Source organism: Trichomycterus rosablanca, chromosome 11, assembly GCF_030014385.1.
Source record: "Trichomycterus rosablanca isolate fTriRos1 chromosome 11, fTriRos1.hap1, whole genome shotgun sequence".
Lineage (NCBI taxonomy): Eukaryota > Metazoa > Chordata > Actinopteri > Siluriformes > Trichomycteridae > Trichomycterus > Trichomycterus rosablanca.
Window position 1 is genome coordinate 14,881,896 of NC_085998.1, and position 13,269 is coordinate 14,895,164.

Below are 13,269 nucleotides of genomic sequence, written 5' to 3' on the forward strand. Positions count from 1 at the left end.
TCAGCCTATGCCCGGAGATTAAAAGCATATGCTGAGTGAAATGTCCTGTGACGCAGCAGGACATTTATACACAATTAGTCCAGGAGAGCTGCTCATCCTCATCTATCTGTTCTGCAATCTGCTGATTTCATGACCGCCCCTGTTGCTCTCACTCATTTGTGGCTTCCACATTTTTTTCATTATACAGCAGGACTTCTTTGGAGCAGGAGTAAATATGGACATACAGGAATGTGAACAATTAACAGTGCTTTGTTGTTTTGATTCTTATACTTACTCAAAACTCAAATATCAAACAGTAGTCGCTCTAAAAATGCAATGTGCAGAATTGTTAACAGACAGCAAATAACCCTTCATAACACAAAGTTCAAAACACAAGTGGCCCAGCTCTGTGATGGGTTAAAGCCCTCACTAACTCACTCACTCACTCACTCACTGTCTTAACCGCTTATCCAATCAGGATCCCCGGGGGGCAATTTTCAATGGGCGCAAGGCACACAGTAACACCCTGGATGGGGTGCCAGTCCATCGCAGGGCAGACACACATACATACACACACACTCATACACACACATGTATACACCCATTCACCTATAGGGAAATTCAGTGTCTCCAATTAATGTGGGAGAAAACCGGAGCTCCCGGGGGAGACCCACGCAGACATGGGGAGAACATGCAAACTTCGCACAGAAAGGACTCGGACCGCCCCGCCTGGAGATCGAACCCAGGACCTTCTTGCTGTGAAGTGACAGTGCTACCCACTTAGCCACCGTGCCATCCGGATTGAAGCCCTGTCCAGGGAACTCCTTCCTTGCATCCAGAGTTTCCAATTAGACAAAGCAGTTGATGCAAATGAAATGATGTTCAAAACACAACTCAAAGCTTTATTATAAAATTATTTGACAACCTTTGTGCAGAAAAACTCAAGTGACTGACTTCAACCTCGCAGAACATTTTTTGGATGAATTGGAATGTCGGTTGGGAGGCAGGACGTTTTATTTATTATTTCCATATAATTTTTTTACATATGCACATTGTTTTCTGACATTTATGTTTTTTTACTTTTTACCTTTCAAAACTTTGATAATAATGTCAGTACTTCTGAAAACGTTTGCATCCCACAACAGCATGGTTTAGTAGACACGTGCTTGTGCAGTCCAGATCTGACTCATATTGTGAAAATGTATAGTGCATTATAAAGAGGAGGATCAGACGACAGAGACCATGGACTGTTGAGCAGCTAAAGACCTGTATCAAGCAAGAATGGGCAAAAAATTCCACCTGCAAAACTGCAAAAATCTGTATTATTCTCAGTTCCTAAATGATCGACACTCTTTCTTGTCATTATAGCATTCATTATTTTCATACAACCATGCATATATATACACCGATCAGGCATGACATTATGACCACCTTCCTAATATTGTGTTGGTACCCCTTTTGCTGCCAAAACAGCCCTGACCCCTTTGAGGCATTGGAGTCTGACACCTTTCTATCAGAACCAGCATTAACTTCTTCAGCAATTTGAGCTACAGTAGCTCGTCTGCCAGCCTTCGCTCCCCACATGCATCAATGAGCCTTGGCTGCCCATGACCCTGTCGTTGGTTTACCACTGTTCCTTCCTTGGACCACTTTTGATAGATACTGACCACTGCAGACCGGGAACACCCCACAAGAGCTGCAGTTTTGGAGATGCTCTGACCCAGTCGTCTAGCCATCACAGTTTGGCCCTTGTCAAACTCACTTAAATCTTTACACTTTCCTATTTTTCCTGCTTCTAACACATAAGCTTTAAGAATAAGATGTTTACTTGCTGCCTAATATATCCCACATAGTAACAGGGGCCGTGATGAAGAGATAATCAGTGTTATTCACTTCACCTCTCAGTGGTCATAATGTTATGCCTGACCTGTGTATATATTTGTCAGTTTCGTCAAGTTGGTATGTTGGAAGCAGGAAAAATGTAAGGATCTTAGTGACTTTGACAAGGGCCAAATTGTGGTGCTAGATGACTGGGTTAGATCATTAGTACCTATCGAAAGTGGTCCGAAGAAGGACAGGGTCATGGGTGGTCAAGGTTTATTGATGCACGTGAAAAGCATGGGAAACCTTGGGTCCTGGCATTCTTGTAGATGTTAACTGATATGTACCAACTACCTAAACATAGTTGCAGACCCAATATATGGCAGCTGTATTTCCTAATGGCAGTGGACTCTTTTGTAGGATAATGCATCCAGCAAAAAATGCTTTAGGAATAGTTTTTACAATTTTAACAGTTTTGAATTCAAGATGTTAATTTGACCTCTGAATTCCCCAGATCTCAAACCGATCCAACATTTGTGGGTTGTGCTTGACAAACATGTTCTATCCATGGACGCACAGATTTCCACACACAAAAGGGAGGGGGCAAATCCATATTAAAAGCATTAGTTTTAAATAGGATCTTTTTTTTAAATGTTGTTAATGCATTTTCTCCTCTTTTTCTCCTGAATTTAGTCGTATCCAATTACCCAACTGCCCAACTGAAACTGACACACGCCCCCTCCGACATGTGTTCAGTATCCGACTGCATCTTTTCACCAGCACGAGGCAAGTTCATATGCAGATCAGCTTCATGTACGGAAAGCCACACCCTGATTAGCCCTGTCTCTGTGCATCAATCAGCTAGCAGAGGTTGTAATTGCATCAGTTGCATCTAGCATGTTTTACCGCTGCGCCACCTAAGTGCCGGTTTTGGATAGGATCTTCTTCATTCATAATGGCATCATTTTGGATTTTGCATGTCTTATCAAAAAGTCACAATTATAAAGGCAACTATTAGAGCACGATGGAAGGTTCAGACAAATAAAATGACTATTTAACACTTACTTAATTACATTGTTATTGTTAGTGCTCATCCAAGCACATCCTCCAAGCCTCATGCAAACCAATATTATATGGCAGCTATAGCCTAGTGGTTAAGGAACTGGTCTAGTGACCAGAAGGTTGCCGGTTCAAGACCCACCACTGCCAGGTTGTCACTGTTGGGCCCTTGAGCAAGGCCCTTAACCCTCAATTGCTCAGATGGTATACTGTCACAGTACTGTAGGTGTAATTTAAAAAGTTATTTTCAAAAGCTCTTCTGTACTGGCTAATGAGATTGCACCCATAATGGTTGAAGCTGAAATAGCTAAACTTACTCATTAATCACAAAATTACCAAAAAATGTTACAGCATTAGCAAGATAACAGAATATAGAAGTTAAAATCTTCTCCAATGAAGTCCAACCATTAAAAAAAAGAAAAATAAGAACTGAATCAGAATTACTGTGACCTTCAGGTCATGGAACACATATTTAATGTTCATATATTTCATACTTATGCTGACCACCCAGTCCTTCTGTCTCATTAACTCTGCCTCTTTTACCCCCTTTACACCAATGCGGAATGAACCCGTTTTGGTTTTGAACCGGTTTAGCGTGTTTCCACAAAAAAAGAGGTTCCAAAGCTGTCGTGGAACACGTTAGTGATGTTTTACCGCACAGCTCAAGCCAAGCACTGAGCGAAGCGGCTATTTGTGCCGAGGGTCGTGGTGAGCAAAGCGCAAAACGTAAAACTGCACCTTCTTATCACCAATCGTTGATAATTTTATGTTTTTCTGCATAAAAACAAACACCTGTAACAACAGCACAAATGCTCACATGTAATCTACATGCTCCATCACCTTGTTACTACTCTTTATTTTTGTTGCGCAATGCCCACCAATGATGACGCATGCTTGGTGAACACGTGGGCTGGTTCTCTAAAAAACACCAAAGTTCGAAGAAGCCCAAGCAGAACCAGTTTGATAACCAGAGTTCTTTTGGTGGAAAAGTGATATTTGGGGTGCCCAGAACTGTTAGTCACTGTTAGTATGACCCAATGCCTGACAGTCAGGCAAGCTTTACATGGCCATAGGCTTAGTGGCTGTCATGCAAAAAATAAATCCCTGGTCCAAAATCAGCACCCTAAAACTTAAATGAAGTTTGTTGCTTATCACATGGGCAAAGAAAAAGCAGGAGCAGAGGATTTTTCTGTACGACAGACTCTAAGTCCATGGCCATTTGAAGCTTGCTTGACTGTTACAGTAAAATAACAGGTGCAAAAATAAAAACATACTGGACATGTACCTAATGGGTGTATGTAAACTTTTGATCTCAACTGTATGTGCAGAATCTGAAGTATGAACTGCACTATACTGTATACTGCAGTTATGAGGGTTTATCATTTACCACAACATTTGATTAAATAAAAAACAAGATATTTTCAAGCAGATCAATACTGCCTCTAAATTGACTATCATAGTCGGCTTTGTCTGAAGAAATGGAAATACTGTAACTACTCATCCAGTGAGAGCTTTTCAATTGAATGTTAATAAGTGTCATTCATGATACAAGAGTGCATAGGTGGCCAGCGGTAAATTAGGCAAGCCCACTGCCACTGGGATCTAGGTTACGAATCCCCAGCAGTGCTATTGACCAGTTAAAGGTAAAAATAAAATACAATCGTACACCAATCAGCCATAACATTAAAACCACCTCCTTGTTTCTACACACACTGTAAATTTTATCAGCTCCACTTACCATATAGAAGCACTTTGTAGTTCTACAATTACTGACTGTAGTCCATCTGTTTCTCTACATGCTTTGTTATCCTCCTTTCATGCTGTTCTTCAATGGTCAGGACTCTCCCAGGACCACTACAGAGCAGGTATTATTTAGGTGGTGGATCATTCTCAGCACTGCAGTGACACTGACATGACACATGAGTGGATAAGATACAGCAGTGCTGATAAAGTTTTTAAACACCTCACTGTCATTGCTGGACTGAGAATAGTCCACCAACCAGAAACATCCAGCCAACAGCACCCCATGGGCAGTGTCCTGTGACCTCTGATGAAGGTCTAGAAGATGACCAACTCAAACAACATCTATAAGGTGAACCAACTAGGTAGGAGTGTCTAATAGAGTGGACAGTGAGTGGACACGGTATTTAAAAACTCCAGCAGCGCTGCTGTGTCTGATCCACTGATACCAGCAGAACACACACTAACACACCACCACCATGTCATTGTCACTGCAGTGCTGAGAATGATCCACCACCTAAATAATACCTGCTCTGTGGTGGTCTTGTGGGGGTCCTGACCATTGAAGAACAGGGTGAAAGCAGGTTTAAAAAGTATGCAGAGAAACAGATGGACTACAGTCAGTAATTGTAGAACTACAAAGTGCTTCTATATGGTAAGTGGAGCTGATAAAATGGACAGTGAGTGTAGAAACAAGGAGGTGGTTTTAATGTTATGGCTGATATATTTGATATAGTTTAATTAAAAACTGTAAATTTCCACTAGGTGGGAATAATTAGAAAATGTGTATGTGTGTGTGTGTGTGTGTGTGTGTGTGTGTGTGTGTGAGTGTGATCCAGTACAAAAGACTGACACTCTGTTCAGGATGTATTCATGCTGTGCAGCCAGTGTTCCCAGGTGGTGCCTGACCCACAGTCATCTTGAGTATGTGATGCCCTACAAAGGATTGGCACCCTGTCCAGGGTGTATTCGTTTCCAACAAGTGCTGGACCAACCAAGACCACAACCAAATGAAAGTGATTAGTAAAAGTTATTAAATGAATAAATATAGAAACCTTAAATAATTAAAGCTGTGTCATTTGGTATAAACATGGCTTTGAGACACACAGTGGGACAGATTTGGTGTAGATCACTGGTTTTATGTGTTTCTCAGCATGAAGATGTAATTATCACTTTTTATATCCATGAAACTGTCGCCCCCTGGTATTTTTAAAATATTATGTGTGTGTTTTTTTTAAATTAATGACACATTATGCAATATCATTCTTTATCATATTGCAGTAAATACCAACACAGATTGACTTGCAATATTTTCTATTGAAATAAAAACCAATATCCCATATCTGGGATTAGATTTGATTGTATTTTGTGGTATTGGGATAGATACAGTCTAAGTTTGGAATAGGTTTTGCTTGAAATTGTGGGGTTGGAACAGATACATGCTAAGTTTAGGATTACTCACTCATTCACTTTCTTAACTGCTTATCCAATTAGGGTTCTCAGGGCGGTGCTGGAGCCTATCTCAGCTTTTCAATGGGCGCAAGGCACACAGTAACACCCTGGACGGGGCGCCAGTCCATCGCAGGGCAGACACACACACACACACACATACACCCATTCACCTATAGGACAATTCAGTGTCTCCAATTAACCTGACTGCATATTTTTGGACTGTGGGAGGAAACCGGAGCTCCCGGAGCAAACCCACGCAGACACGGAGAGAACATGCAAACACCGCACAGAAAGGACCTGACCTGCAAATTTAGTATCTGCCGATACAGATACCAATCCGATACCGTCATTTCTCCTCTCAAACAAATAAGCAGTTATAATACATGTCTCAATGCACCATGGTTAAACTAGCTATCTAAATAACAATGCTCAGAATGTGAAACAAATATTCTAAAGGAATAAATACAGAACCTACAACATCACACTTATGCAAAACTGCTGTTTTTATTTTAACTTTTACACACAACACTTTTACATGACGACCGCGCCACTAACAGGTTTCACTTATGTTAGAGCTGTTGTTCATGCGACGCATCTCGCTTTACGGCGTGTCGTCCAAAGTGTCTACAATTGGAAAATGTGGATGTCCATCAAACACGATGGACCAATTGGAATTTTCCGGTAAAGTTTTGTCACGTTTTTAGATTATTAAAAAACGCTGCTGGATTTTGAAGAGGACATCTGTGGCTGAACGGGAAATGATGTAGTTCGTTTTATTTCATAACACTAACGGATTAATGGTTGAGAATGTGAGAGATCTCCAAGCTGGGACAAGATAGGTTTTCTTTATCTCAGGTGAGTGATTTATCATTTATAAAGTGATTTTTTATTGTGTTTAAACAGTGTTTTAGATGTGGCAGTAGTAGATGATTTTTTTTTAATGCTGAAGGTTTAAGTAGATCAGTGTGTTTTAATTTCTGAATGGCCTTATTTACATTAAGTGTTATTTACATTAAGCAACAGTATCAGATCAGATTACATGTTTTTTCTTCCGATATTCGATCCAGTGATTTCGGGTGCACCCCTAGTTTAGGATTACTTTTACTTAAAATTTTTTAGGTTAGACATTGAAACATGCCAAACATGGGATTATATTGGAATTTGCTGAGTTGGGATGAAATGCTTGATTTAAAGAAACTCTAGTGGCCTGCACAGGGCCCTGACCTCAGACCCACTGAATAGCTTTGGAATGAACTAGAACATCAATTGAGGATTTCTTGACCAACATCAGTGCCCAGCCATACATAAGCTCCTTTGACTAAATGGGCACAGATTCCCACAGACCTGCTTTAAAGCCTTGTGAAAAGCCTTTTCAGTAGAGTGGCTGTTGTTATAGCTGAAAAGATCACACAGAGGTCACTCTATTTTATTACCATTTGATTTTTGACCATGACCTCAAACGAAAACGTTCTGAAATACTCATATGTAAAGCACTTGTGTGTAGTAGCAACAGCAATCAGCTCAGGGGTGGCATTCACCACAGAATACATAAATGCATCAAATTGCTGTCCTTTTGCAAATGCAGCTAAAGGTCAACTACACATCTAAAAGGTCAGGTCTTCAGAAAAGGTCAGATATGTTTTATAAAGTTTTTTGTGAAAATACTAAAAAACACACATTTATTAAAAATATGTGTGCGGTTACACATAGAAACCAAAATAAATAAGTGGAGAAGTATGAGGAGTGTAGATGCTGAGGGGTTCACTTATTCCCAGTCAGTGCAAGTCAATATCAGGTTCTTCTGAATGACAATCACACCTATTGGGAGTGGCTTCTTCCATGATGACCAAATTACCATCTATAGTGCATGAAAGGTCACTGAATGAGTAAGAAATTAATACAAAATCATATGCTACAGTCTTAGCAGCTACCAGATCTTAACCCATGTACAGTGTATCACAAAAGTGAGTACACCCCTCACATTTCTGCAAATATTTCATTATATCTTTTCATGGGACAACACTATAGACATGAAACTTGGATATAACTTAGAGTAGTCAGTGTACAGCTTGTATAGCAGTGTAGATTTACTGTCTTCTGAAAATAACTCAACACACAGCCATTAATGTCTAAATAGCTGGCAACATAAGTGAGTACACCCCACAGTGAACATGTCCAAATTGTGCCCAAATGTGTCGTTGTCCCTCCCTGGTGTCATGTGTCAAGGTCCCAGGTGTAAATGGGGAGCAGGGCTGTTAAATTTGGTGTTTTGGGTACAATTCTCTCATACTGGCCACTGGATATTCAACATGGCACCTCATGGCAAAGAACTCTCTGAGGATGTGAGAAATAGAATTGTTGCTCTCCACAAAGATGGCCTGGGCTATAAGAAGATTGCTAACACCCTGGAACTGAGCTACAGCATGGTGGCCAAGGTCATACAGCGGTTTTCCAGGACAGGTTCCGCTCGGAACAGGCTTCGCCTGAGAATTTGAGTCCACGTGTTCGGCGTCATATCCAGAGGTTGGCTTTAAAAAATAGACACATGAGTGCAGCCAGCATTGCTGCAGAGGTTGAAGACGTGGGAGGTCAGCCTGTCAGTGCTCAGACCATACGCCACACACTGCATCAACTCGGTCTGCATGGTCGTCATCCCAGAAGGAAGCTGATGCACAAGAAAGCCCACAAACAGTTTGCTGAAGACAAGCAGTCCAAGAACATGGATTACTGGAATGCCCTGTGGTCTGACGAGACCAAGATAAACTTGTTTGGCTCAGATGGTGTCCAGCATGTGTGGCAGCGCCCTGGTGAGAAGTACCAAGACAACTGTATCTTGCCTACAGTCAAGCATGGTGGTGGTAGCATCATGGTCTTGGGCTGCATGAGTGTTGCTGGCACTGGGGAGCTGCAGTTCATTGAGGGAAACATGAATTCCAACATGTACTGTGACATTCTGAAACAGAGCATGATCCCCTCCCTTCGAAAACTGGGCCTCATGGCAGTTTTCCAACAGGATAACGACCCCAAACACAACCTCCAAGATGACAACTGCCTTGCTGAGGAAGCTGAAGGTAAAGGTGATGGACTAAACCCAATTGAGCACCTGTGGCGCATCCTCAAGTGGAAGGTGGAGGAGTTCAAGGTGTCTAACATCCACCAGCTCCGTGATGTCATCATGGAGGAGTGGAAGAGGATTCCAGTAGCAACCTGTGCAGCTCTGGTAAATTCCATGCCCAGGAGGGTTAAGGCAGTGCTGGATAATAATGGTGGTCACACAAAATATTGACACTTTGGGCACAATTTGGACATGTTCACTGTGGGGTGTACTCACTTATGTTGCCAGCCATTTAGACATTAATGGCTGTGTGTTGAGTTATTTTCAGAAGACAGTAAATCTACTCTGCTATACAAGTTGTACACTGACTACTCTAACTTATATCCAAGTTTTATTTCTATAGTGTTGTCCCATGAAAAGATATAATAAAATATTTGCAGAAATGTGAGGGGTGTACTCACTTTTGTGATACACTGTACATAGATATAGAAGATCCTGGACCAATGTGCCATCATATATGCAAGGGGACATTATAGCTGCACAACTAATCAAGTCAGGTCAAATTTATGTGTATACCACTTTTCACAATAGGTATTTTCTTAAAGCAACTTTACAGGTTGCTGGTATGAGTGGATAAGGCACAGCATTGCTGCTGGAGTTTTTTAAACACCTCACTGTCACTGCTGGACTGAGAATAGTCCATCAACCAAAAATATCCAGCCAACAGTGCCCCGTAGGCAGCGTCCTGTGACCACTGATGAAGGTCTAGAAGATGACAAACTGAAACAGCAGCAATGGATGAGCGATCGTCTCTAACTTTACATCTACAAGGTGGACCAACTAAGTAGGAGTGTCTAATAGAGTGGACAGTGAGTGGACACAGTATTTAAAAACTCCAGAAGCGCTGCTGTGTCTGATCCACTCGTACCAGCACAACACACACTAACACACCACCACCATGTCAGTGTCACTGCAGTGCTGAGAATGATTCACCACCTAAATAATACCTGCTCTGTGGTGGTCCTGTGGTGGTCCTTTGAGGGTCATGACCATTGAAGAACAGGGTGAAAGCAGGCTTAATAAAGCATGTAGAAAAACAGATAGACTACAATCAGTAATTGTAGAACCACAAAGTGCTTCTATATGGTAAGTGGAGCTGATAAAATGGACAGTGAGTGTAGAAACAAGGAGGTGGTTTTAATGTTATGGCTGATCAGTGTATATACAGTATATGGGGCCTCAGAACAAAGCCAGTAATGTCTGTATTTATGTGCTTGCAGTATTTTATTACTTTCATGTCACATCATATTGCAACTAAAATTTAATTTAGGTAAGTGCTTTTTTAGGTGAAGCGCTCTACCTAGGAAAACACTGGCAGCCCTGGTGGTTTAAAATACATCCACATAATTACAATAGGCTTGACCATCAAAAAATTCAAATCATATCCAAAACAATTCATTTATTTATTAATTGTCAATAACTGAGTCAATAACACCTGAAACACACTGGGGACATTGAGCAAATACCTCATTTGGCATAAAACACATATAATCACTTACACCAAGGGGCAATATAACGCAGACAATCCACCATCTGCATGTTTTGGTAGTAACTATACGGACATGACAAGGACAAACCAAACTTCATAGATAATGAACGGAGGCGAGGATCGATCTTGATTCCCCCAAACCTGTGTTGCTGCATCACAGCTTTACCAGCCACCCTATCCAGAACCAGTGTTACTAAAGGCTTACCAGAAATAGAAAATTAAGGAGCAGTGGAGTGCAGTAGTGTCTGAGTGTTGGCTTCTAATGGAAATCCATGTCAGCAAGTCAGTGAACCCTGAACAGCAATGTGTGTTCTTACAGTATTGATTATGTTTAAAATGTCCCATCACTGCAGCTCAGCCGAGTGACTCCATGCTACAGTATGTCAGACATGATCTTTCTAAATCTCAGTAGCTAAGGTGTTGGAATCTGTAGACACTGGCACATAATTATTTTCCTTTTTTGATCTAAATGGTTAATATAGACTCAAAGCATCAACAAATAACACATTTGCTTTTAAAAACATATATACACCCGAGCACTTTATTAAGTACGACGGCATATTAGGGCCACTTTAAAGAAAAATATTTTTTTAAGTTCCGATTTCGAGAATAAAGTCGTATAAATTTCGATTTCGAGAATAAAGTCAAAATTATTTCGAGAATAAAGTTGTATAAGTTTCGTTTTCGAGAATAAAGTCGTATAAGTTTCGTTTTCGAGAATAAAGTTGAAATAATTTCGAAAATAAGGTCTAAATGATTTCAAGAATAAAGTCGAAATAATTTTGAGAATAAAGTGTAAATAATTTCGAGAATAAAGTCTAAATAATTTCAAGAATAAAGTCTAAATAATTTCGAGAATAAAGTCTAAATAATTTCGAGAATAAAGTCTAAATGATTTCAAAAATAAAGTTGAAATGATTTCGAGAATAAAGTCTAAATGACGCCATCAATCAGCCAGCAGAGGTCGTGTAGTGCGCAGTAGCCGACTGCATCTCTCCACCTGCACGAGGCGAGTTCATATGTGGATCAGCTTTGTGTACGGAGAGCCACACCCTGATTAACGCATTATCCCTCGTCTCTCTGAAGACACCATCAATCAGCCAGCAGAGGTTGTAATTGCATCAGTTATGAGGGCCCCTCTGGCACCTCCCTTGAACAACAGCCAATCGTTGTTCGTGTAGGCGTCCAGTCTGCCGTATGGCAGAGCTGAGTTTCAAACCATCAGTTTGGTATATTTAAACAACTCAATGTCAATGCTAAGAGGGGAATAGTGCTCAATCCAAAAATATAGATTGATGAGCCACTGTGACATGGTCTCCACAGGACATCTGAAGGTATCTGGTATCAGGACATTATCAGCAAACCTTCAACGTCTGTATGTTGTAAGGTGGATTGTTCTGCATTACATTCTGGTACCTTATCTTCTGAGAGTTTAGGATGCACAAGTACCCAGCTGTCTACATGATCTTGGAGAACAGGATTCATCAAATCCTTGACCTCTTTCATTGCTCCTAAGTCTGGTTCTTTTGCCTTCTTGTCCATTGTAGGTGCTTTAAATGTACAAAATCTTCTGGAAAGACTTTTTAGAAAAGTGGAGGTGGCCAAAAACATTTGGCTACATAGTCTATCAGAAATGTAATTAGCACTTTCACATCAAACCAGAGTTTGGTGCAAAAGATTCAACTGCTTTTAAAAGAATGTGTTTTTTATCCTTGATTGGATTCAGGCCTGCAGAACGGAGGACAAAAACCTAATGAGTAACGCTCGACTTCCCTTCTCCACCTGGGAATTTCCATACCAGCCATCCACTCTAACAGCCTATAATGGCTCCTGAAGGCCTACCAATACTCTGAATGGAGATTTTTCAGTTGGGCATTTAGTTGGACATTAGAATGCATTATGTCAAGCACAGATAGAGTCTGTGAGTCAGTGAATGCTGTTGAAAGTGGAAAATATAGATGTTAAATTCACTCAGCTTATTCGGTCTGTCGGTTTTACACTTGCACTGTTTTTATCTGCACAAAGCAAAGGAAATAGGAAGACCCTGGATTGCTTGTTTAATAACTGAGGGCTTTTTGCACCTGTTTTGAGGTGAAATTAGGCTGCAAAACGTAAAAAAACATACATGCACATCTCTCCTATGTGTAAAAGATAGGGATGTAACGATACACTCTACCCACGATGCAATGCGATTCACAATACTGGGTTAACGATACGATTTTTTCCCGATTTTTTAAACAAAATTAAATTAAAGACAAATTATGACAAAGTGTCCTTGTATTTTTTCTTTAAAAAAAAAAAAAAAAAAAAAAAAAAAAAAAATATATATATATATATATATATATATATATATATATATATATATATTAGGGCTGTCAAACGATTAAAAATTTTAATCGCGATTAATCTCAGAATTTCATATAGTTAATCGCGATTAATCGCATTAAAAAAAAATCTGTGTAAATGTTATAGAAAACAAGGATTTTTAAGTGAAATGTTACAATTACAATGGTGAACACATTTTATGCTAAATGTACTAATGTTAAAAACTGCTGGGACAAGAGAAAACTGTAAGGGAGTTTTATTCACTCACATACTAGGCAGTAATACTATC